Raw genomic sequence first — 23,136 nt, 5'->3', positions numbered from 1 at the left:
TAATTTTTAAGCAACTCAACTAGTTTACCATAGCTGTGTAACGAAGGTAACTAGTGCTCCCCATAATCCCACCAAAAACTAGATTTCATTCACCGCATGCTTTATACGTTTGCAGCATGCATTTATAACTGTACATGTGAATGTAAAATGCCTGTGTGTGTGTATGCGCGGAAACTGTAACCCACAAGTGATGATAATTTATGATGCGACTCCGCTATGTTGCATGCCACAACACAGGCAGATTGCTTTTGTTTATTATGGTCAGCCATGGGTAAGCATTTTTTAAAAACATGACATAAATTTAGAGCCGTGCCGTGCCGTAACAGCTTTAAACATGGCAAGCTTTCAACGGTAAATTATACACATTTGATATAAGAAAACAGAAAGATAAACGATTTTAAAACGAGAATGAGACTTTAAGCGCCTATTTTAACCGTTTGCAATTTATCTTCTCTATAACTTACGCAAATTGATAAAAATATGCAACACTTTTTTAATTTTTTTTCAGAGTTATTATATTAACTTTCTACTCAAGGACTTAAATTATTGCAAGCGATGATTTTTTCGAGCAAAAAAGTGCGCATTCAACTTTCGCGCGTTTGTCGCTTGATTTATAATCTACCCAAATTGGGAAGCGGAGAAAAGTAATTGTTGATTTTAGTGGTTCACTCACCACATTAAATTGATTGGCTTTATTATTTTGTAATTGAATTTCGTTGCGGTTTTGTATGCCCATGAAAATTTCCAAACCATATCAATTAATGAAAGGAACACACATTTTATAGGTATGTCCACACACATGTATGTATGACTATATGTATTGTAGGTAAGTGCCTGCGAACGCCAATGTTTCCGAATATAATGCTCTTATCCATATTCTATATCCACATAGGTTACATACTTACATTACACATATGTACATGGTAATTTAAAATTTGTAGGTAAAGGGTTGTTACACAGTAGGAAAATTTACTTTAGGCCGAAAAGTGAAACAAGAAAATATAAAATTGAAATTATGTTGATTTAAACCTTTCAGAATGCTTGCTCTGTCAGTTGGCTTATATCATATCATATGTTATTTTTCCCCAATTGGCAGTCTACAACAGGGTTGCAGGGTTCCGGGTCAAATTGTTGCTAGTATTTTTTGCGCCAGTCGTTCTTCGTTTTCGCTGTTTGATAGCAATTGGAGATTGCAAGTGTTGCCAGGTCCTTCTCCACCTGTTTCTTCCAATGGAGTGGAGGTCTCCCTCTTCCTCTGCTTCCCCCGGCGGGTACAGCATCGAATACTTTCAGAGCTGGAGTGTTTTCGTCCATTCGGACAACATGACCCAGCCAGCGCAGCTCTCTTGTCTCTTGATTCGCTGAACTATGGGAATATCGTCGTATATCTCATACAGCTCATCGGTCCATCGAATGCGATTTTCGCCGTTGCTAATGGGCAAAGGATCATACATTCTCCGCAAAACCTTTATCTGATGCTTCTGCACCATATAGCAGGACGGGTTAAATGAGTGACTTATAGAGTTCGGTTTTTGTTCGGCGAGACAGGACTTTACTTCTCAATTGTCTACTCAGTCCCAAGTAGCATCTGTTAGAAAGAGTTATTGTGCGTTGGATTTTGAGTCTGGCATTGTTGTTGGTATTTATGCTGTTTCCAAGATAGGCGAAATTATCTACGTCTTCGAAGCTTTCGCCGTCTCTAGTGATTTATATATGTAAGAAAAAAATAAGCAAGAACTCAACAACGGAAACATGTTATTGATTTTCATAATTATGTAGTTCACACTTTCTTTCAGGGTTTGCATGAATATATTCGTACCGCCTCTGCATACTCGTAATTGCATGGTTATGGTATTTATTGCTTTCTGACTAACAATACATACATATACGTACCTATATTATGTCACGTGACACAAATTACGGTTATATATGTGTTTATAACTACAATATTCGAAATTCATAATTTGATGAATGAGTATGTACATATATGATTTTCTCTTATTTATATAATTCATGTAGCCGAAACTTATAAAAGAAGTAAGAAAGAGAAACATTACTCAAAATTTAAGGAATAGTGAAGAGCGCCGTTTTGTTTAAGGGTCACATACAATTTTTTTTTTTTACATTTTAAAACGTTATTTCGGATCGCCGCTATTATGTTTTTCACAATTTTCTCCGACCTATCGACACGAGCAATCGTTGAGCGATTGACAAATTGTGTGGGATCCAATGCGAAGAATTTTTTTACTGTCAAATTCATGTAATATTGAATGTTTGTTACCCACTATTGCCTACGCTGATCTTGCAATAACAGTTTGCGCACATCATCAATAGTTTCCGGAACAACAATTGATTTTAGACGACCTTCACGACATTCGTCTTGGAGTGATCTATGACCTTGAGTAAACTCACCAAACAATCTATCATCATTGGTCTAGTCCTTGGTGAATCTTCATTGTCAAAAATTTATTTCAGCTCATCATTGCATTGTTACTGAGTTAGTCTACGTCGAAAGTAGTAAAACCATTTTTTGGCTGAGATGAATATTTTAAGCGACTGTAAACCACTCAAATAGCGCTCATATGTCAAAACCTTCTGAGTATGTATAACAACGAAAATGCGCAATTTTACGATACAGGCGTGAGCTGTCAGCCTTTAACACTAGGATTGTCAAATCGTGAAATATAAAAGACAACATACGGACTCAAAGCTAAATTTCTCAAATATGCTTGAGTGATTACTTGAATAGCAATGATCCAATTAATATAGTTTTCCATACAATACCCTGCCTTTATTTGTGTCACCTAAAATCAAAACTACCAAGCTTCAAGTTTTTATTTAAAATGGACCCAGGTCATTGTACAGCCACTATTCTCTAGTAGAGGGTTTTTTTTCTTAGATCATCAATGGTATCAATGGTGAAACCGGAATACAGCAAAGTTTATTTAGAGGTAAGAGAAACTATAAAGATTTCATTTTCATTTGTCAAACTATTTATTAAACTTTTTTTAAGGAAATTGAAAACTTTTTAAGGATAAAAATTGTTGCAAGGAGTGGAGAAAATTTCTTTCACATCTCGAGCCACATTGAAACTAGTCTTGCTAGCGCTTTAATTATTATGTCGAAGTGTAGTGCAACGACATTGCCACAAAGTGTGAATTTTGCGAATTGCGTTTGTGTTTGCTGCAATGCCAAACCCGCACAGCTTGAGTCGCGCCGCAAATGAGCGCGAAGCCTAAATGTGTCAAAGTGGCAAAGCAAGCGATTGTCTGCATAAATCTATGTTTACAAACACACCAAAAGTTGCGGTCTTCACACTATAGACGTGGTGTGTGCTATTGTTGTTGTTGTTGCTGGAGTAGGAGCAATCGTATTTGCTCCACTTCAAAATGCAATTTAAATTGTCCACACAGTAAGTCAATGAGCGCGCCATGCAGGCGCAGACAAAACGGCAAATTCTTTGCCTCATCAATGTGGCACAAAATGCAATTGCAACAGCCGACGTCGCTGTGGCAGCAGCAGCAGCAGCTATTGCAATCAGCAGCTTTAATGCCGAGAAGTATGCAACGAGCGCGATGAGTGGATAAACGACTCATTTCGGTGCAAAAGTGTCGGTGTAGGTTTATATGTGTGTGTGTTGGTAAATTTGCCATCTGCTCGCCAGGCATAACATTTCATTCGCGTACTTTCATAGTCACTTGTTGTTGTAGTTGGCAATTGTAGGTCGTCACCACACCAATTCGCACTTTTGTGCCACGCCTGTGTGTATGCAACATTGTTTGACAGAAGTAATTTTCACTGCTGCTCCCTTAAGTCAACAACCGCAACATACCGACACCAGCACCGTTACCACCGCAACAACAAAAAAATTTTCTTTGCTGCTATCTTCAAGGTTTTGCTGACACAACAAAGCGCCGTGTTCCATTTCAGCGAAAGAAATTTCTGTATTAATGAACTTTACACACCGCATTATGGTTATAGCATACATTCAGGGCTGGAAAGAGAGGTTTGATCTTAAGGAATTTGCGTATAGCGAAAAATCGGTCGACTTTATCTCCGAAAAAATGGTCGAACCGCTGAAATTCGAATCTCTAGGTTTATCAGGGTAAAGTTCAAGTTTAGGTCAATAGGTTAGATCGTAGGGCTTATCCTCACGTCAAAGGTACGGCTGGATCGTTTGTCTTTTGTGATATTCAAGTACTCCTAAAATAGATCATCTGATCCTCATAGATCGATAAAGGGTTTTGAGCGTTTAATAACAATCCCAGTTACTTCATATTAGTTCCATACCTCCCCCACCCGAGAGACTGCTTCCTTTTGTAGGACAGTTCGTCGTGGCTACGCTGGCTTGGCCATGTTGTTCGAATGGACGAAAACACTCATGCTCGGAAAGTATTCGACGCTGTACCCGCCAGGGGAAGTAGAGGAAGAGGAAGGCCTCCACTCCGTTGAAAGGACCAAGTGGAGAAGGACCTGGCTACGCTCGGAATATCCAATTGGCGCCACGTAGCGAAAAGAACTCGGCTATAAGCGGTGTCTACGTCAGTAAAGAAGAAAGAGATTGCTCATCGACATATCTAATGAGCTTATGGAACCCATTATGCCATCCGGCACTCTCATATTTTCGGGGTGGCCCAGAGTTTCCTCTGACCGTCTTTGGGAGAACTAAGGAGATAGCCGCCGCCACTTTCTTCCAGGAGATGTCACCATCCTTGGTCTGCGGTCGAACACGCCTAGTTTTATTGAGCCAGCATTCTTAGAGATTTCGCTAAAAGGGGCAGCTTGTCACGGCCAAGCGGCGTTCGGATTCCTAGCTAGCGCTGTCTTACTTCTGCTCCCTGTAGAGCCCTTCATGAGTCTAGCGGAAGTTCCTTAGGAAGGCTCTACCCACTTCGCTAGCCGGCGGTTTTCCACCGGCTTCCCCCCTCCTCCTACTCTTAGAGTGGCCTGATGAGAAATTCCTGAGGTATCGGTATTGAAGTATTCCGATAGCGATGGTTTCGTCGCCCCAGGGGCAGCACTCCCACTCAGGACAAATCTGGGCTTCAGTTTCGACAACCCTTCACTTCAATTCGTCACCTTTCCGTCAACGTTTGTTATCTTATTGTTGTCCGTGCAAAAAATTCCCACTCAGAGCCGCTGTCCGTCCCCTGGAAATGTAGTCGCCTTTAATGGTTCTAAGGTTGTCTCTTGGGAGCAACAAAACCAATGGGAGCTTTGACGTATGCCCTTATGCGGCTATACGTTCAGCGATGACGGAGGAAGGAACGTACTCTGAGGCCTTTCAGGGTTTTAACGAGACTGGGCTGTTGCGACATTAGCCCTTCAGCCATTTGTGATGAGTGTCACCCCATCATACTCAGATATCAGAATACCCCAATCATTAGAACAGGGCTCTACCAAACTCCTATAGAGCTAATCTTACCCATATGTTTCATAGCTAAGTCAGGAGTTGAAAGACCGTGAAAGCCGCAAATCATTTAGCGTTACCCAGGATGCACCAACTTAAAGACGACCTGAACTACATCTATTAAGTTTGCAACGGAGTTTCTAACAGAAAGTGGTTATATACATACTTACAAGTATACATACTTATGGAATATATAAATTACCAACATGCCGAGCATGCCGAGCTGAGTGGATTTAGCAGTTTTAGAGTTATCGATCTGAAACTTTGCACACGTTCTTTTCTCCCCAAGAAGCTGCTCATTTGTCGAAACCGCCGTTATTGGATCACTACAGCATATAGCTGCCATACAAACTGAACCATCGAACTATAGTTTTTGCATGAAAAACGGTTTTACTTGACGAGATATCTCTTCGAAGTTTGGCATGGATCACTGTCTAAGGCAATGGCAAAAATTTGAAATAAATTTTTCAGATCGGACAACTATGGCATATAGCTGTCATTAAAACTAACCGATCAAACTCAAGACCTTGTAAAGAAAACTTCTTTATTTGATACGATATCTTCAAAAACTTTGGAAAGGATTTTTTGTCAAAGGCAGCGCTACAATCTCCCAAGTTACTGTTCAGATCAGATCACTACAGCATATAGCTGCCATACAAACTGAACGGTCCAAACCAAAAGAAAGCCATTTTATACCCTTTCATGCTATAAAAATGCACCTGTAAAGAGTATTGTAGCTTTCTTGTACCCGAAGTTAACGTTTTCTTTTGTTCATAATAACTTTCTTTTGTTTTCAAAACTAAAATTGTTTAAATTTCATGTAAAAATTACTATATGTATTTCCATATTAATTTAAACAAACTTTTCACTGCAACACCTAAGTCGCCTGCCACTGTCCTCGTTTTATCGCAGCGTTTAATTACAATGCGGGTGTGTATGGGTGCGTCAACACAAAACACCACAATCCCCCGGGCATAACTTGCAAACTGATCATTAAAATGACTCTTAAGAGTCGCGGCGCGCTCACAGAACTCTATACTAATATGTCATCAGTGCGCTAACGTCCGTTTGTCTACTGCTTTTTAAATGGTCTCGCTGCACCTCTTGCTTTTCTGACAAACATTTCGCAAACTGCAATCCTTTCGCACTCCTGCACGAGCACCACAGACACACACACACATGCGCACAGTCATTGAGTGCTGGCATCTCATCGCCGGCTCTGCTTTTGTATTTGGCGTTAAAATTCATTTTTTCCAACGTTGCACATTTAACAGTTTTGCACCCATCCGCGGCAGCTGGCGTTAGTCATTTTCAGCACATTCACACATCATAGATCCCACTCCCGGCGCGTATGCCATGCAGTCGCATTGCCATGAGCTGCTTATGCTTACCCCATATCTTGCTCGCTTTCTCTCTCTCTCTCTCTTACATGCACTCCTTTCATTTGTCTTTAGCTTCCTGTGCCTGCCGGGCGACCAACAATTTGCAAACATTTCAAAATGAAAACTTTTTCTTCAAAAACTTAGTCAATTGTTTGAATGTTCGTAAGCGTGCGTGTTTCTATGTGTGTGTTAGTGTATATGCGTGATATTTGGAGTGTGGACCCCACATTTGGCACACTTTCGTTCATTCTCTTTAGTATGCCTCATTTCGTTAATATGGCAGAATTTTGTTTTATTTTGGTGTTTGATATGATTCACTCATTTTTATTGCTATAAATTGCATTCACGAACTTTTAAAGCTTCATTACGAACTTAAACCGTTATTCGGGATTTTTGTTGCTGAAATCTAAAGCGTTAAGCTTTCAATCGTAGCTGACTTGAAGCATTAGAAAGGTCTCACCACCCACCACCCTTTTGAATGAAATCTGAGAGCAGATGGTCTCACAATAATTTCTCTTATACATATTTATCACTGTTGCAACCAGACTTTAACGATGTTCAGAGTAGGCGATAATGGTGTCAATCCCACGTAATCGCTATATTTACTCTCTGAGAGTATAGCTATGATAAACTGTGGAGGCTAGTTATCTTTAAACTAGCTATTTCTATTAATTGTATTAAAACTCGACAACGCGGTTACATAATGTTCATTCTCTCTCATAATTAATGCGATTACACTCTCATAAACTCTCTCGAAATCTTTATAAATTTAAATTAGATAAAAAGTGAATTATATTTTTGTCATAATACTCATCAAAAAGATTAGCAACAATTAACACCACTCTTGGCTTCAGAGCGAAAATATATCTTATAGTTAAGAATTTACCTACCTTTTTGAGGAAAATTTATAAATATGTATATGATAAAAAATGTATTTTGTATAGTGCCTAATTTTAAGAAAATCTTTCCTGAGATCATTGTTTATATTTATAGAGGTTCTTACTGAGAGCAATCACTTTTTATTCACGGCTGGTCGTGTCAACAACCCGTTTTAGGTCAATGACCTTTGAGCATGTCATTTAACTTTAATAAGATCAATGACCTATTTGTTTGCCAGATAGTTCAACAATCCTTCATGAGGTAATAGCCACTTTCTTTCCATTTGGTGATATCAACAAGATCAACTCGGCGAAGTAAATGAGGCCATGGATCTTTGATGATTTCAAAAAATTTAATTTGATTAAGATGCTTTCGAGAGCAATCAAATATGTTTTTTTTCCGAAGGAGGAAATCTTCCACAGATACTGATACTTAGAAGTATCTAGTATGCACAATTCGTACTGAGGTACCCTCCATTCTTCTACTCAGTATTATTTTACTATATTGGAGTTGCGAAACAGTACGCCTATGCACTAAACCTTTAACTCCGTCTACTGTAGCTTTGCAGAAAGAACCTGTGGGACCGCCGCTAAGCGTTACGTCGCAGAGTCAGCTTCGTATATTTGCTCCTCCGCTTGCTATTTGCGGCTTTAGATTTCCTGCTTCTTTGTTGTTCGGTTCTTCTCAGCTCTTGAAGTATCAGAGCTGTTGTCCTATCAATGGGATCCTCCCGCTGTGTTGGAAATATCGGGCAGTAGAAAAATATATGCTCCTCATTGTCGCTACTGCTACTACATAAAGAGCAAGTAACCCCATTGTCATGATCGTACCTATACAAGTACTTTTTAAAACATCTGTGCCCTGTTAGAAACTGTGTCATGTAAAAGTCTATCTTCCCATGCATTCGTTCCACCCATACCTATATATTTCCAATTAATCGGTAACTCCATCTTCTCTTTGCTGCTGTGTCCTTTTTAGCCTTTCCTGTATGCTGACTTGTCTTTCTTTTTTACTTTCTGCCATTGCCAGCCTCCTTTCTGTCTATAATTTTCCTTTGTTATAGATCCGCTTCAGTTCTCGAGTCATTATGTCTGGCGGAAAGCAATCAAATATGTGTGCTCAAAACTATGCTCAATATTATTCGTATTCGTTCAATTTCTACGAAATCTGATATTGCAATAAAACTTTGCAAAATTAGTGCCTTCAAAATATGTTATTTCATATCCAAATATTTGATATTTCGGATCATAACTTTTTAAAACTCAGATGTTGAGCATTTAGTAATCAGTTCCAATGGTTGACTTTTTAACAAAAAATAATGGTAAATCTGTGATATGTGTTATGTATAGTTATTATTGAAATTCAAAGAGAATCTTTTCCCAAAAATAGTGTGCCCTTGCTTCTAAAATGGGTAAAATCAGGTCTATACCTACCCCAACCTCCATACATATTTTTAATAAAAAGATTTTCTAACTTCTGATTGACTTTATACAATATCATATGTACATATCTTTTTCTAATAACTGTATGTCTTTGTGGCTAAATAATACAGATAAAATCGAGTCAATACTTCTAGTTTCTAGCGATATTTAAACGTCTATACCATGTTTCTGTCAATCTGAGAGGTAATTGAATGGAACTCGGAAAGCATCTTTCTCAGGTAACAAGTTGAATATTTGTCAAATAATAAGTAAAACCGCATCCGCCTGATTTACCTTCGTGTAACTTCTGGCTATTCAGCAAATTCACATAACCACGCCGAGGACACCGTTTTGACGCAATTTAGGATATAAAAGCTGAATCGAAGAAGGCCCAGATAACCATCCCGACGGAGAATTTTGCTATGATGGCTGGAAAATTCGTTTTCATAAGTGCATTGTAGCGGGAGGGGTTTCTTTGAAGGAGATGAAGTGGACAAAATTCAATTTGATCACAGTGTGATCAATATCGTGAGGTATACTAATAAATTGTTCTAATGGCAAAAATAAAACTGGGATTATCGCCCCCCCCATACTACTGTAATATACCTAAATTATTTAGAATTTAACATTTCCTTTTATATAAGTCAATAAAATGTATAAGTTCTTCCTTACTTACCAAAAATTGGACCTCTTTTGATAAAATCCGCCAGTTTGCGGAAGAATTATAATTATTCCGAGTTCCTAGTATCACCATCTATCGCTGATGCCGTCATTTTGTATCAAAATATGATTTTTTTTTTTAATATTGCAATTAAATTATGCATATACATATTTATTTTTCAGTTACACTCATTTTTACTACAGCTCACTCAACTTCAGTTTCATTTCCGGTTTCCATGAGTTTGTTTCTCCTTTCACTTACACTATCATTAGTACATGCTTATATGTAACTGACAAGTTTATGTTGCATGTTTTACACAAATGTTTATAGTGCGAGCAACAACAATAAAAGCGCTTTCAATGACTTTACTTCACTGCCTTCGGCATTTTTTAATGCTGCCGTTACCGCCATTCTTTGGTTGTCGTTAACTTTGCGCTTTTACCGTTATATGGCTTACACATGCAACACTTGCTCGAAATTCAAGCACACATACAATCATATCAATGTAGGCACTTCCATATTACTGTGCTTAAGTGCGAGGTTATTGCAGAAAAAAAAGTTAAAAATTTCGCTCATCAAAAATTCATGCTGAAATTAACAAATCTGTTTACAAATTTATTAAAATCTGTTTTCGTTCGTGCGCTCCCATCAACTCATTCTCACCTACAAACTTCCTTGTTGCACTTAATATCGCCAAGTTTCCGTGATATTTCTATAAAGTTTCCACCCTCTTCGCTTTTGCTTCAGTCATTCGCGTGCGTTGACTTTTCACAAACATTGTTGTTGCTGTTGTCTCAAAACATATTTTTTGAATTTCACTGTGTTGCATTGTTCATTTTTTTTTGTAATTTCCCCAAATTTTTTAGTTGTATTTTGTTGTTTTTCTTCTTGGTGTCCGACCTGATGCCATTTCAACTAAATTTTCCGTTTCGCCGCATTTGATACGATTATTGCTCCTTTTCGCACTCTTATTGCTTGTCCAGCAATTTCCGCGTATAATTTCGTGTGTTTGTTTTTTTTTTGTTTTGGAAATTCTTCACTTTGCTTCGTTTCCTGTTGCTCACAACGTTTTGCGCTCGATTGCTCAATTGTTGGCTCCGTGTTACAGTTTTTTTAGTTTTACTTATGTTGTTGGTTTCAAATGTGTTGCAAATTGAGTTAAGAATGTATTAGAAGTATTGACGCCTTGAATCTACCACGATTTTTTATGACACAGAGATTCCTGACATATTTTACTGTTTTCTTAATAATTTTGATAAATAAAGTCGAGTATACAGCCCTTGGTTGGTTTATAATCCAGGTTCGTTCTAATTATACCCTTAACCTTTGTCTACTATATTATATAATTTACGCAAAGAAAATGTCTAGACATCTTTAATGGAACGTTCAATTTATGCCTTCAAGGTCTGTTCAAAAAAATTATAATAATATTATATATAGATAGGTTCGGCTTAGTATAAATGTATCTCGACCTCCATCCAGTCATTAAAACTAGCAATTCAGAGATTAAAATTCGAAGGATGAGCTCTAGAGCATGGTCACATAAAAGTTTTCTAGATTGGATCTCGTAAGCTAACTGAATAAGATACGGTTCTGATAGCATGTTCGATTCGAAGTGTACTATATTTAATGTTCTTCAAAAGGTTGAGGAAAGTCATTGACCAACAACATCGGATAGTATTATCATTGTGATACAGATTCTGAGATATTGTAAGATACATTATACGCTACATCTGAAGTCTTATTGTCTATATACAGGATGTTTATATATATGGAAGTTTACTGTAGCTTAATTCTGAGTCTTCATTGTGACTACTCATTGAATTTGATCATGTAGCTTCTTTCATTACAACTGGAAAAGTCGATTTTCACAAACTTTTCACCAGCACAAGTTTTGGCTATAGGCAGTAACAGTAACAAGTCGTCCGGACTCTAAGGTGAGTACAAATGAATCTCTTAACTTATGGAGAATATTTCCGCTGACTTTCTCCAATTGTTGACAGTAAAGATTCGAGTTAAGTGTTTGACTGTAGGGGAGCTCATAATAGATGATTCCTTGATAACCCATTTAAACCCACAACGAAACCTTACCACACATCAAACTTAGTTTGGATTCCGCGTTCCGGAGGCACTCCACGTTTCGACATTATGGTGCATAACGCACTCATTAATCAAGCTATTTCTTGTATCCAACCTTATTTAAATGGTTCCAAACGGTTTTTTGTGCCATCACAGAAATCGAATGATTTCATAACGGTCGAACGACACCTTTGACATCAGAATTCCCAGAACGATTGCGTATAATTATCTATTACAGTATCAGGATTATAAACACCAATTTCCTGTTGTCGAAGAAAAAGTGTAAAATCTAGCTTATATCCATTTTGGTTGACCGTAAAGTGAAGTTGCTCGATAAGGCAGGCTCACTAAAGATATCAACCGAACGTGTCCGTTCACGAATATTTGGGTATGAAAGAGCTCTGTGCAAATTGAGTGCTGCGCAGGCTCACTTTTGACCAAAAATAAGCACCAGATGATTATTCGCAGCAGTGTTGGGAGATGTTAAAGCCGAATAAACCCGAGCTTTTGCGTCGATATATGACTATAGATGAAACATGGCTCGATCATTTCACATCGAAGCCCAATCCATATTAATCCTATTGGATTGCTCACGATGAACCCGATCCAAAGCATGAAAAAAACAACAGTCGGTGCCAAGATTATGGCGTCTATATTTTGTGTTGAGCATGGAATAAGAAAGGAACACCAACAGCGACTATTATATAGCGATATTGGACTATTTGAAGGGCGAAATGACTAGAAAAGCTATCTATGAGAACAATTATTTTACCTAGATCCTATTATTCTGGTCGAAATTTGATAATTGATATCTCTTAGACATCAACTCTTATAACTGTGTGCTGACTAGAAGGTTTTAAAGCTTTCGAATTAAATACTGCCACCTGCGTCATATCAGCAACAAAAGTCTATGTGTGTGTGGCAAATTGTTTGCTGCCATTATTGTAAATTGTTGTGTTAATTAATAGTAAAAGAAAAAACAAAGATATGAATGAATAGCCGAATAAAATAAAATATAAAAAAAGTGAAAAACTCGCCTACGAAATTTTTTGTTCTTGTAGAAGCGCATGGCGAAAGAATCGCAGAGAACCATTGAATATGTGCACGTGCTGCCTTTACTCTTTTACACATGCATATTTACATATTTATGTGCTCTGAACCTGTGTGCTTATGCACTGATATGTAATGTTCTGCTTGTGTAGGCAATTCACACATTCGTGATAAAATGTTGGCGGTTGCCAAACGCGCCGGTAGGTCTACGGTGAGCGAGTCGCAGCACAAATTGATCGCGTTAAAATGCCCAACCAACAAACGTACACAACAACGCATATACATTTACATAGCTGCAATTGTCTGCTGCTCGCTCACATCTCAATTTCAATTCTCTTATATGTGTGTAAGCGTGAATTTCGGAGCTCTCTTAATATGGATGTGTGTAAGTACGATGGTTGTGGTGGATTGGTTTGTGTACAACGTTGTGCTTGTGTTGGCGTGATAAAAATGCCAACAATGCAATTAACTGATTAAAAGCGCATTTATGTTGTTATGTTTGCCGCTATTCACATATCTGCTTGCAACATTTTATCTACCTATTCATGTTCGTACATACTACTGTGAGCAAAAAATAGTAAGACTTTATTCATAATTTTAAAATACGGAAATTATTCTACAAAATCTATTTCATCCCGTAAAAGCGCTCCCTCTTGGTCACAATACAGTTGTGCCAACGTTTTTTCCAACTCTCGAAACAGTTGTTAAAGTCAATTTCCGAAATAGCCTTCAAGGCTCGTAGCGATTCATGTTTAATGTCGTCAATTGCTGAACAGCCAGAAGCCATACAGAGCTAAATCAGTAGAATACAGTCATTGCCACGCGATATTGGTTGAAAATTTGTCGAACCATAATTCCGGCCTCATTTTACGAATAAATGCGCGCAAACGACGCATTATACTCAAATAGTATTCATGGTTGTTAACTTGGGCGGTCGGAAGGAATTCGGAGTGCACAACACCTCGATACTCGAATAAAACTGTCAACATAACCTTGATTTTTGACCTGTTGTGACGTGGTTTTTTCTTCGTCGTCTCACCTTTGCCACGATATTTGGCCGATTGATCGTTTCACGACATCCTGATAGTCAGAAAGCATTGTTTCACAGGCGTTAACGCGTCGCTGCTTTTGTAAAAAAATTAGTGATTTTGGAACCAATCGTGCTCTCACTGCCCTTAGGCCAAAATGATGTTTGGAAAATGGTTTTCACTAATCCTTCCGATGTTCCAACGATAGTAGTAAGATCTCTGACTGTTAATCGTCGATTCACAACCATGAATTCTTTTATTTTATTAAAGTGTTGATCATCAGTTGATGTTGATGGTCGTCCTGGATGTGGGTCATCTTCAACGCGTTCTCGACACTCTTTCAATAATTTGTACCAATAAAAACAATTTCTCTCGGAAAACATTACCACCGACATTTTAAACGTTTCAGCAACAGAAGTTTGATTCTGCACACAAAATTTAATGGAATTTCTATGTTGAATAAGTAATTTCACTTACTACAATGTGCGTTCCAAAGTAAACAGGTGGCGCCATCGATATGTCGGCTGCTGCGTTACAATCTGCTATCTTTATCGATTATCCAGTAAGAATTCATGACATTTCATGGATCGGAAGTTAAGGCATTGCGATTTAAGTGTCAGTATGTTTGTGTTATCGGTGCGAAAATGAGCTTCGTTTGTTTTTTATTGGTAAAACTTTTACCGAAACGTTTCGATTGATGAAACAAGTTTATGGCGATGATTGCCTATCGCGGAGCAGAGTGCACGCGTAATTTCAAATTTTCGTGAGGACATAAATGACGATCAACATGTGGGCCAATCAAAATCCGTGATCACTGAAAATTCCATCGAAACTGTGCGTGAAGTCATCAAAAATCTGCCGAAATCATCATTGAATTTCATGGAAATGGAATTTAACATCTCCAAAACATAGATTTATCCCATTTCGACCGAACATTTGGGCTTACGAAAGTGTGTGCACGGTTTGTTCCGCACAAATTGACTGACGACCAAAAATTGCTCTCATCGATCGACGCTTGTAACCGATTATTTGACCAAAAATTACATTTTAACTATTAATCATGTCATAGTGCGACTTCTTCCTTTTCGGAAAAATGCATTTGCCTATAAAAGGAAAGCGTTATGCAGACGTAGAGGCCATTTAAAAGGCTTGCACCGACATACTGGCGGCCATATCGGCCAACTATGCTAAAACACCGTGTTCGACATGCTTTTGGACCGTGCAAAAAGCTATATTTAAGCAGAAGGAGACTATTTTAAATAAAATAAATAAATTTTGCCGAAAAAACCATTTGTTCTGTTTTTTTTTTCTAAGTTTTGTTTACTTTGGAACGCACCTTGTATATAAGAACTGAAAATATCATAAAAACAAGAGCACATACAATATTTTCATGAATAGTTTCATAATATGATGGCGCCGCAGTGGAATGTCGGTGATATTTTTAATCTCTCTGAATCAATATTTTATTAGGAGTGCCATGCTTTTAACAAAAAAGAAAGGCTTGAACTCAGTAAAGCATCTCTACAACAACCGTTAAGAAAGAGGCATAATGAACCTGACACTACCAATAGCATGGTACCGAAGAACAATTTACTCAGTCTAATTTTTTTTTTCAAAAATATGTGCAAATGTGCTAACCCATCATCGCTTCAAATAGGTGTGACTAAAGCATGTGCAAACAACTTTTCTAAATTAAATAGACATTGACAGACAGACTTTCTTAAAGTGTAAACAACGAAAATTTCCGTCACAATAATATAATTCCAACAATTTATGCAAAGACACTGCTCACAGGTCACATAATGACGAGTCCACAAGAATGTGATGGCGTCAAAAATAGTGCTGAGCGCATTTGCATAAAAATAGTGGTTACGGTTCATTGAAAAGGCAAGTGCCATTTGACAACACACAGCCACCACAATGGACAAATATGCAGGTAAACAAAATGCGTATTTATATAACTATTTATATACATACATACATACATACATAAAATATTTGTATTGTTGCCACGAAAGTCACAGCCACAGCTCAAAGTAGCCAAAATGATATTATCCCTCAGTTTCTTTTCTGCCACAAAGCTAGAACTATAGATTTCGGTAAACAAATAAGCAAACATAGAAATCCATTAGGAGACAGTAACAACAACACCAAGAACCACATCAATTGGTCAGATGCGCTCAGTTCATTATGGAAATGTGTCAAATTAGCGCTCATCGAAATGGCATAAATTGACACCTATCCAAAATTCGCTGGCAACAACAACGAAAGCTAGAAAAAACATTGCTTCTTTGACTATTAGTGGCTGCAATGAATCAGTAAAAGTGGCATCTAATTAACTCGTAAGCAATTCCATGCCATGCAAATGTGCCTTGCCACCAAGCCGTGGGTGTTGAGCAAACAAATTGTGTGTGTGTGGGAGTAAGTTGTGTGGCCACATTGTTGCAATCAGGCATGCAGCAACACCGCCAAACACATGCACAGATCGAAGTAGGCGAGCGCGTCTATATGACGTTTGTTTCCTTGGATTGGAGTGGCTCACACATATGCTGCTGTTTGCTTCTTCGCGGTTATTTGCCGCTTATTAACGGTAAAGTTTTTGTTTCGGCGCTATTCTTTTATTTTTATCTACATGTTAGACCCTTACACTACCTGCTTGTGTCTAATTTTGTATAGTCATTTGAGCAAATACTAAGCTAAATTGATTAGTCAAATATTATGATGTTATATCCATAATAATGTAAAATAATTTAATTAGGCCACATATTTTTTTGAGAAATGTCACCTTAAAAGATTAGTAAAGCTGTAAATAATACCGTTATGCCATTATACTGTGTAACTGTTGTCTTATATCATACCCTGTAGGAAATCGGAAACAGGTTAAAACAAAAAATGAAGGGCTAAGTACGAGTGTAACCGGAATTCAGGAAAGGTGCATAAGGTTTGAGTTATATGGGGTCTAGGACAAGTTTCCTCCCGACTTTATTAATTTTATGCACCGCTACTACAAAAAAATATATATATGTACATATGAGGGCTTGAATATTTTTGATCTGATTTGAATAATTTTTGGTGGCCTACTTTAAGGCGCATTATTCGGTCCAAGTTATACCCTAATACATTTGTAGTGCTTAATTTGCATACTAGAAAGTGAAAGATAGAAAATAAAATTGTGTTGCATGGGAAGTAGGCGTGGAGATTAGTCTCATTTTCCCTCTAAAACATAGGAAGGTCAGGATAATAATATAATCCAAATGTGGACGGAGCCACGCCCATAGTAAAATTTTGACCCCAGCTCCCATAAAGTATTCTTTTATCATCGTAAATGTAAAATTACATGTATTTATTGGTTTTAGAGGTATATACATTTAATCTCCTAGAGGGTGAGTCTGCAGTCATTTTTTTAATGTTTTGCCGACCGGTGGCCCTTATTATTACCCTTTACGAAACTACAGTTGTATATCTTAATTTAGTGCTTAGTTATGGTACTTTATAGATCTTCGTTTAATGTCGTTTTTTGGACGTGGTAATGGTTCGATTACGCCCATTTATGAACTCGTCTTCAGTTTTTTCGCATAACGCTTTCCTTTCATGGGAAAATTCACTTTTCCGAAAAAGAAGAAGTCGCACTGTGGCATATCAGGTGAATGCGCGTCGACCGATGAGAGCAATTTTTGGTCGTCAGTCAATTTGTGCGGAACAAACCGTGCACACACGTTTCGTAAGCCCAAATGTTCGGTCAGAATGCAATATATCGATGTTTTGGAGATGTTTATTTCCATTTCCATGAATTTCAATGATGATTTTTGATGAATTCACGCGCAGTTTCGATGGAATTTCTGGTGCTCACGGATTTTGATTGGCCCACATGTTGATCGTCATTTATGTCCTCAAGACAACTTTGAAAACGTTGAAACCACTCGCGTACTCTGCTATCGGATAGGCAGTCATTGCCATAAATTTATTCATCAATTGAAACGTTACGATGAGGTTTTACCAATTTTAAAATAAAATTTAATGTTGGCTCTTCGTTCGAAGCTCATTTTCGCACCGATAACACAAACATACAGACACTTAACACGCAATGCCTTCACTTCCGATCCATGAAATGTCATGGAACTCTCATTGGACAATCGATAAAGATAGCAGATTCTGACGGACTAGTCGACATATAGCTGGCGCCACCAGGGGGCGCTGGACTCAAAGAGTCCTGTTTACTTTGGAACACACCTTGTAGTTTTGGACTTATGGGCTTTTAAAGTAAGACGCACAGTGAAGTCATATCATCTTTGTCATCAGTTTCTCTTTAAATGCGTTTTGCTCAAAACATTTTTTTTTCAAATCTGCTGCAGTGGTAAAATTTTGGTTCTATAAATAATTCCCCTTAAAACTATCTACTAGATCAAAGTTTCGGGTAAAATTGAATTTATTTAAAAAGAACTAACCCACTTTATCAATCTTTAATTTTTATCGACTGTTGAACAATATCTTCTAGAGAGAAGTTTTTAGGTTTCATCCACGTCGAGGGAATCTTTACAATAGTGGAGGTCCATTTTTACTATACCATGTGAAAATTTGGCCTTGAAATTTTAAAACAATCGATTTAATTCTAGTAAAACTAGTATCCGTTTTGTTGCTTAATAAAGTTACTAATAACTTTGATTTACAAATAGGAATAAAGGTCAAGTCCTTTCAATTGATTCCATTCGCTTCTCTTAGTCCTGTCATAAGTTCTGTTACAAGTTCAGGGCGTTTTAGAAACGCATGTTTAATAAAGTTAGATGAGCGTTGTACAAAAGTTTATTCATAAAAATAATCATATTTTGCTTTCGCACTAGCACTGGAGCGATTCTATTGATAAAATGTGATACGAAAAAATATTTACTTAGAGAACAAAAACTTTTTAAACTAGTGTAATCAACTTCAGCTAATACTTTTTACCACCATTGACTCATTTTTCAAGCTCAACCGACTGACCTAATTTTACAAATTTACACACTTTGTCAAACAGTCATCAGCAATTTCTAGAACTAGTAGAACTTGCTAAAATTGCTCACCGAAAACAAATAACTACTTAAAAGCGTAAACAAATGCGTGAAATAATAAATTCACTTGACATTCACATTGACGTGTGGAAACACAAAAAGTGCCACATGCCAAACACTTAGTAGCCGATAATATAGGTTTTTATTATTTATCTGCCACTTTTGCCTAAATTATTGCAGTAAGTAGAAACATTTAATGGGCAACTGTTAGTTGTCTGTTAAGTGCCCTGTTAAACGTCAAACACTACTGAAACCGCACAGTTGAAGAACAGTTTTTTTTTTTATGTAAGTGTATATACGTTTGCATAAACATTATTGTATATACACTGGCGGTCAATAGAAAAGCAGCACCATTTTTTTTAACTATATTTGGCTATATAACTGTAAGAACAACTGAAAGAACAGACAATGGTACTGCGGGGATAAACTAACAACATTAAAATGAAGGCCTCACGACATTCTTGAACGAAAAATTGCCAAAATTGAGAACAAAAGGATTGGCAATAGATTATGTGGTCTGACGAAAGCCACTTTAAGTTGCTAAGCTTAAATTGGCTTTACGTGCGCCTTGCAGATGTGAGAGGTTACAAGATAAAGGTAAAGGTAAAGAAAATTAAGTTTCCTCAAGGAAAAATGATTTGGGTCTGCTTTCCATATCATGTTTTTGGGCCTCTACACATTGTTGATGGAATAATGAGACACAAATATATGCGATTATGATTACATATTTTTTAGACCCGCAATTGAATGGTATAAACTCTAACCTTAGATTTGGTTTTGTATAGTCCCGTTATAAAGTAATCAACTGAGGTCCCATTGAATTTCACACCTTCAAGCTAAAGGAGTAAGAACTCGTTAGTAGAAAAGCCCATTGTGAAGCCTATTTTTCTAACCTAGTGCTGACAATGATTTATTCGTTTTTTTGTTAATTGGCTATTTTTTGCAAAAAACTTTTTGAAGAAAATTTTTGTGTTTAGCAAATTGACACTACGTGGTCAAACAAATGGAAATGGTCATAATATTCTACCTTTATAATATATGTTCAGGTGTTCTTATTTCAATTATATTTGGTGGTGCCTTTTTATTGACCGCCAGTGTATATATTCTTTAATGTAAGTATTTACTATATCAGGGTGTGTCTTACCAACTCGTAAACACATTTTTGGTGTGCATTTGATGCTAAAAAAAATTTGGTACGAGACTAACCCTTAACCGCTTCATAACAAAAATATTATTCAAAATCGAAATATTATCCAAAATATTAATCAAACTGTATTGAGTCGATCCATGAGAGACTATATTCCACAAAGGTGGCCGAACGACTCACATGATGAAAGTATTCGATGACGTCACCACCTTCACTGAATGTTATGTGCCACTTCGATACTTGTGTTCGTGATAAAGTAGACTCCCTGAAATATTTGTACAATATTTTCAAGAATTCCGTAGCCAGGATTCCACTGGAAATTCAAAATTTTAAGCGAAGTCATTTTTCTATTTTTTTTCAAAATAATTTCAAGACTGGATTTTTGGCTTTCTGATACTTTTTCGAGACAGCTTTTGTTTTCGTTTTCGAAACAGCTTCGTGGAAGGCACCGTGGGTCAATCGAAGTCATTAAAACTGCTCGCTGAAGGAGATGGTGCCATCCAATGGAAAATTGGAATCAACGCTGGCATGCTTGTATTAATTCAAAATAGCCTACTTTGTAGTCGGTAATAAAGATTTATATTAAAATAAATGAAAATATGAACAGTCCGGTTCATATTTGATAACATGGTAATTGCCGTTTCAATAATTTAAATAATTTCTTGCAGCGCCAAACAACTTCTACTTTGCTTTCTATAAAATATTTATTGGATACATGTAGATTTGTTAGAAAATACTTAAATTTTTTCAGTGTGTCTTAAGAAGTCTAAAAGTTTACCCCTCTGAGACTCATATAGATTTGCTCCTAACGCTACCTATTAGGCTAATATGAGGCGATGACTAAAATCGTTTTGAAGATATATTGTAACGATTATCAGGATTTACTCTTTAATTGGAGATCACCCTAACGTAGAAACAAAATATGTTCCGTTGTTGCTTTATAAAAGTTCCGCCCAATCACGCTAAGTGTTTTAATTAACACGTCTGCCGCCATATTTGCCTAGCATAATATTGTTCTTATGGCAATCATTCATTCGTTGGCTTTCTTTCAATGACAGCGCTTTCTTTGTATAATTAACAGTTTATTGTAATTTGATACAATAAATAAATTTAAAAAAATATATGGACATTTTCAAAACTAAATACAATATTATACATATTCCATAGAATTTTTATTCGGAGAATGTGAGAATTAAAAATTCTGCTTTCATTACAAAATTCTCTTCTACCACTCTTGCTTACTACTCTTAAATATTCTTGCATAATTTTCCATCACTTACAAAAATATATATTATTCCACATAAATATTTTTTCTTAATAAAATATCATTCATTTAATGCTTTATTTTCCCTAACCCCACGTAGATTTTATTTTAGGCTTTCATCTGAATTGAAGCATCTTTTTCATCAGTCGACTTGCTCAAATTAACAGCGCCCCCTCCGAACTGCTGACATCTCGCAGTTGGCCAACACTTGATGTGGTTAGTTAGTTAATTACTACTAAAAGGATAATCATGTCGCAGCCTAGAAGTGCGTTAATGCGTTTTTCTCATTTATTTAAGAAGTATTTGCACTAACTCTCCCAGCTCTTTACATATTTTTTCCTCGCTAAGTTATATACTTTTTTTGTTTATTGTACTATTTTCTTTTTCTTTCATATTGGAGCTAAGGTTATAAGAGTAGAGAAATTTATGTGGATTTTGCAAATAAATATTTCTGGAAAAATTACTGTATTTTCTTATTAAAGTGTTGAATATTTCGTCACGCCGTCGACACAGGAATTTAAAAAAATATACACAAAATACTTCAGATATTTTAAAGGCAAAAATACATCCATACTCTCCAGCCACATAATGGTATTCTTTAACCTATAACAAATTCGAATAAACAAATTATCAAGGCTGGATGGGTAGATGGGTAGAGTGGTGTCTAACGAGGCACATAAGCCTTTAAGAGGCCTCTTTTGATGCCACCGAGACCAAAGTCTTCTCACTCTATTGGCTCCCCTCTGAACCACCCCGTGCTTCTGACAAAGGTTGTTAGTACGAAAAATTTTATCTGCGCAACTTCCGACGTCATCAGGAAACCCTCGACCGATAGTTGCTATTCTTTTCCTACATATTATTCCATTCTACAATATTCCTAAAAATGCGTTTCTAGTCTTCCGACATGTCTGCTTATTAGACACTGACCTGTTAGTACCCTTACTAGACTTCTTATGTCATTGTTTTTCAATTTTAATAGTCGGCATGTGCGACTCATATTCCATTCATGGTCATAGTCAGGGATTGATTCGAGGACATTCTCTGCGATTTAGAACAATTCGGTTTAAATCTGGCTAAAGGATGGTGCAGTGGAGTTGAGCTAAACATCAACCACTCGAATATGACCATCGTCTCAGGACCAGGTCTCAGGAATCTAACACTTGAAAGATGACTGATATGGCAAATCTCTTGGTCACACGCTGGATTCCATTCTGCGGTGGAAGTCATGGTCAAAGCTACTAAAGCACTAATGGTGTGCAATCTATTAGCTGGGGCTGTAAGCCAAGGATTTTCTGGTGGTTGCACAATATGATCGGACGGTGGCTTGGGCCTCAATGGCTTCGCAGACTTTGGTAGGGCTCCAACTATCGAAGCCGCAACGACTTGCAGGCATCTGATCTGGATGATGTTTCAGAGGCATATATGGATCGCCTCACTAGCACTAAGCAGTATATTGGAATTTATCAATATGTTAGTACTAGCTGGATCGTTGTGACTTAGGAGAGAGCACAATTGACCTAAGGTCCGCGGTGTAATCCTCATCTATTAATCTTCATATCAGGGATTGATACCACCGAATCTCATATGTCTTCATGTAGCCAGAGGTGTATAATCACCCTCTTTTCTGGAGTTTAATTGTAGGGTGGTATCCGCTCTGGTTAGTTCATCTGCTTCACAGTTCCAAGGTACTACTACTACTAGGCCCTGCAGGTTCATCGTGTTATATGGAAATATGGTAAGATATTAGATCCTCTAAGAGGTCAAAACATT

Source organism: Bactrocera dorsalis, chromosome 3 (assembly GCF_023373825.1).
Source record: "Bactrocera dorsalis isolate Fly_Bdor chromosome 3, ASM2337382v1, whole genome shotgun sequence".
NCBI lineage: Eukaryota > Metazoa > Arthropoda > Insecta > Diptera > Tephritidae > Bactrocera > Bactrocera dorsalis.
Note: the sequence above shows the minus strand (reverse complement) of the source record.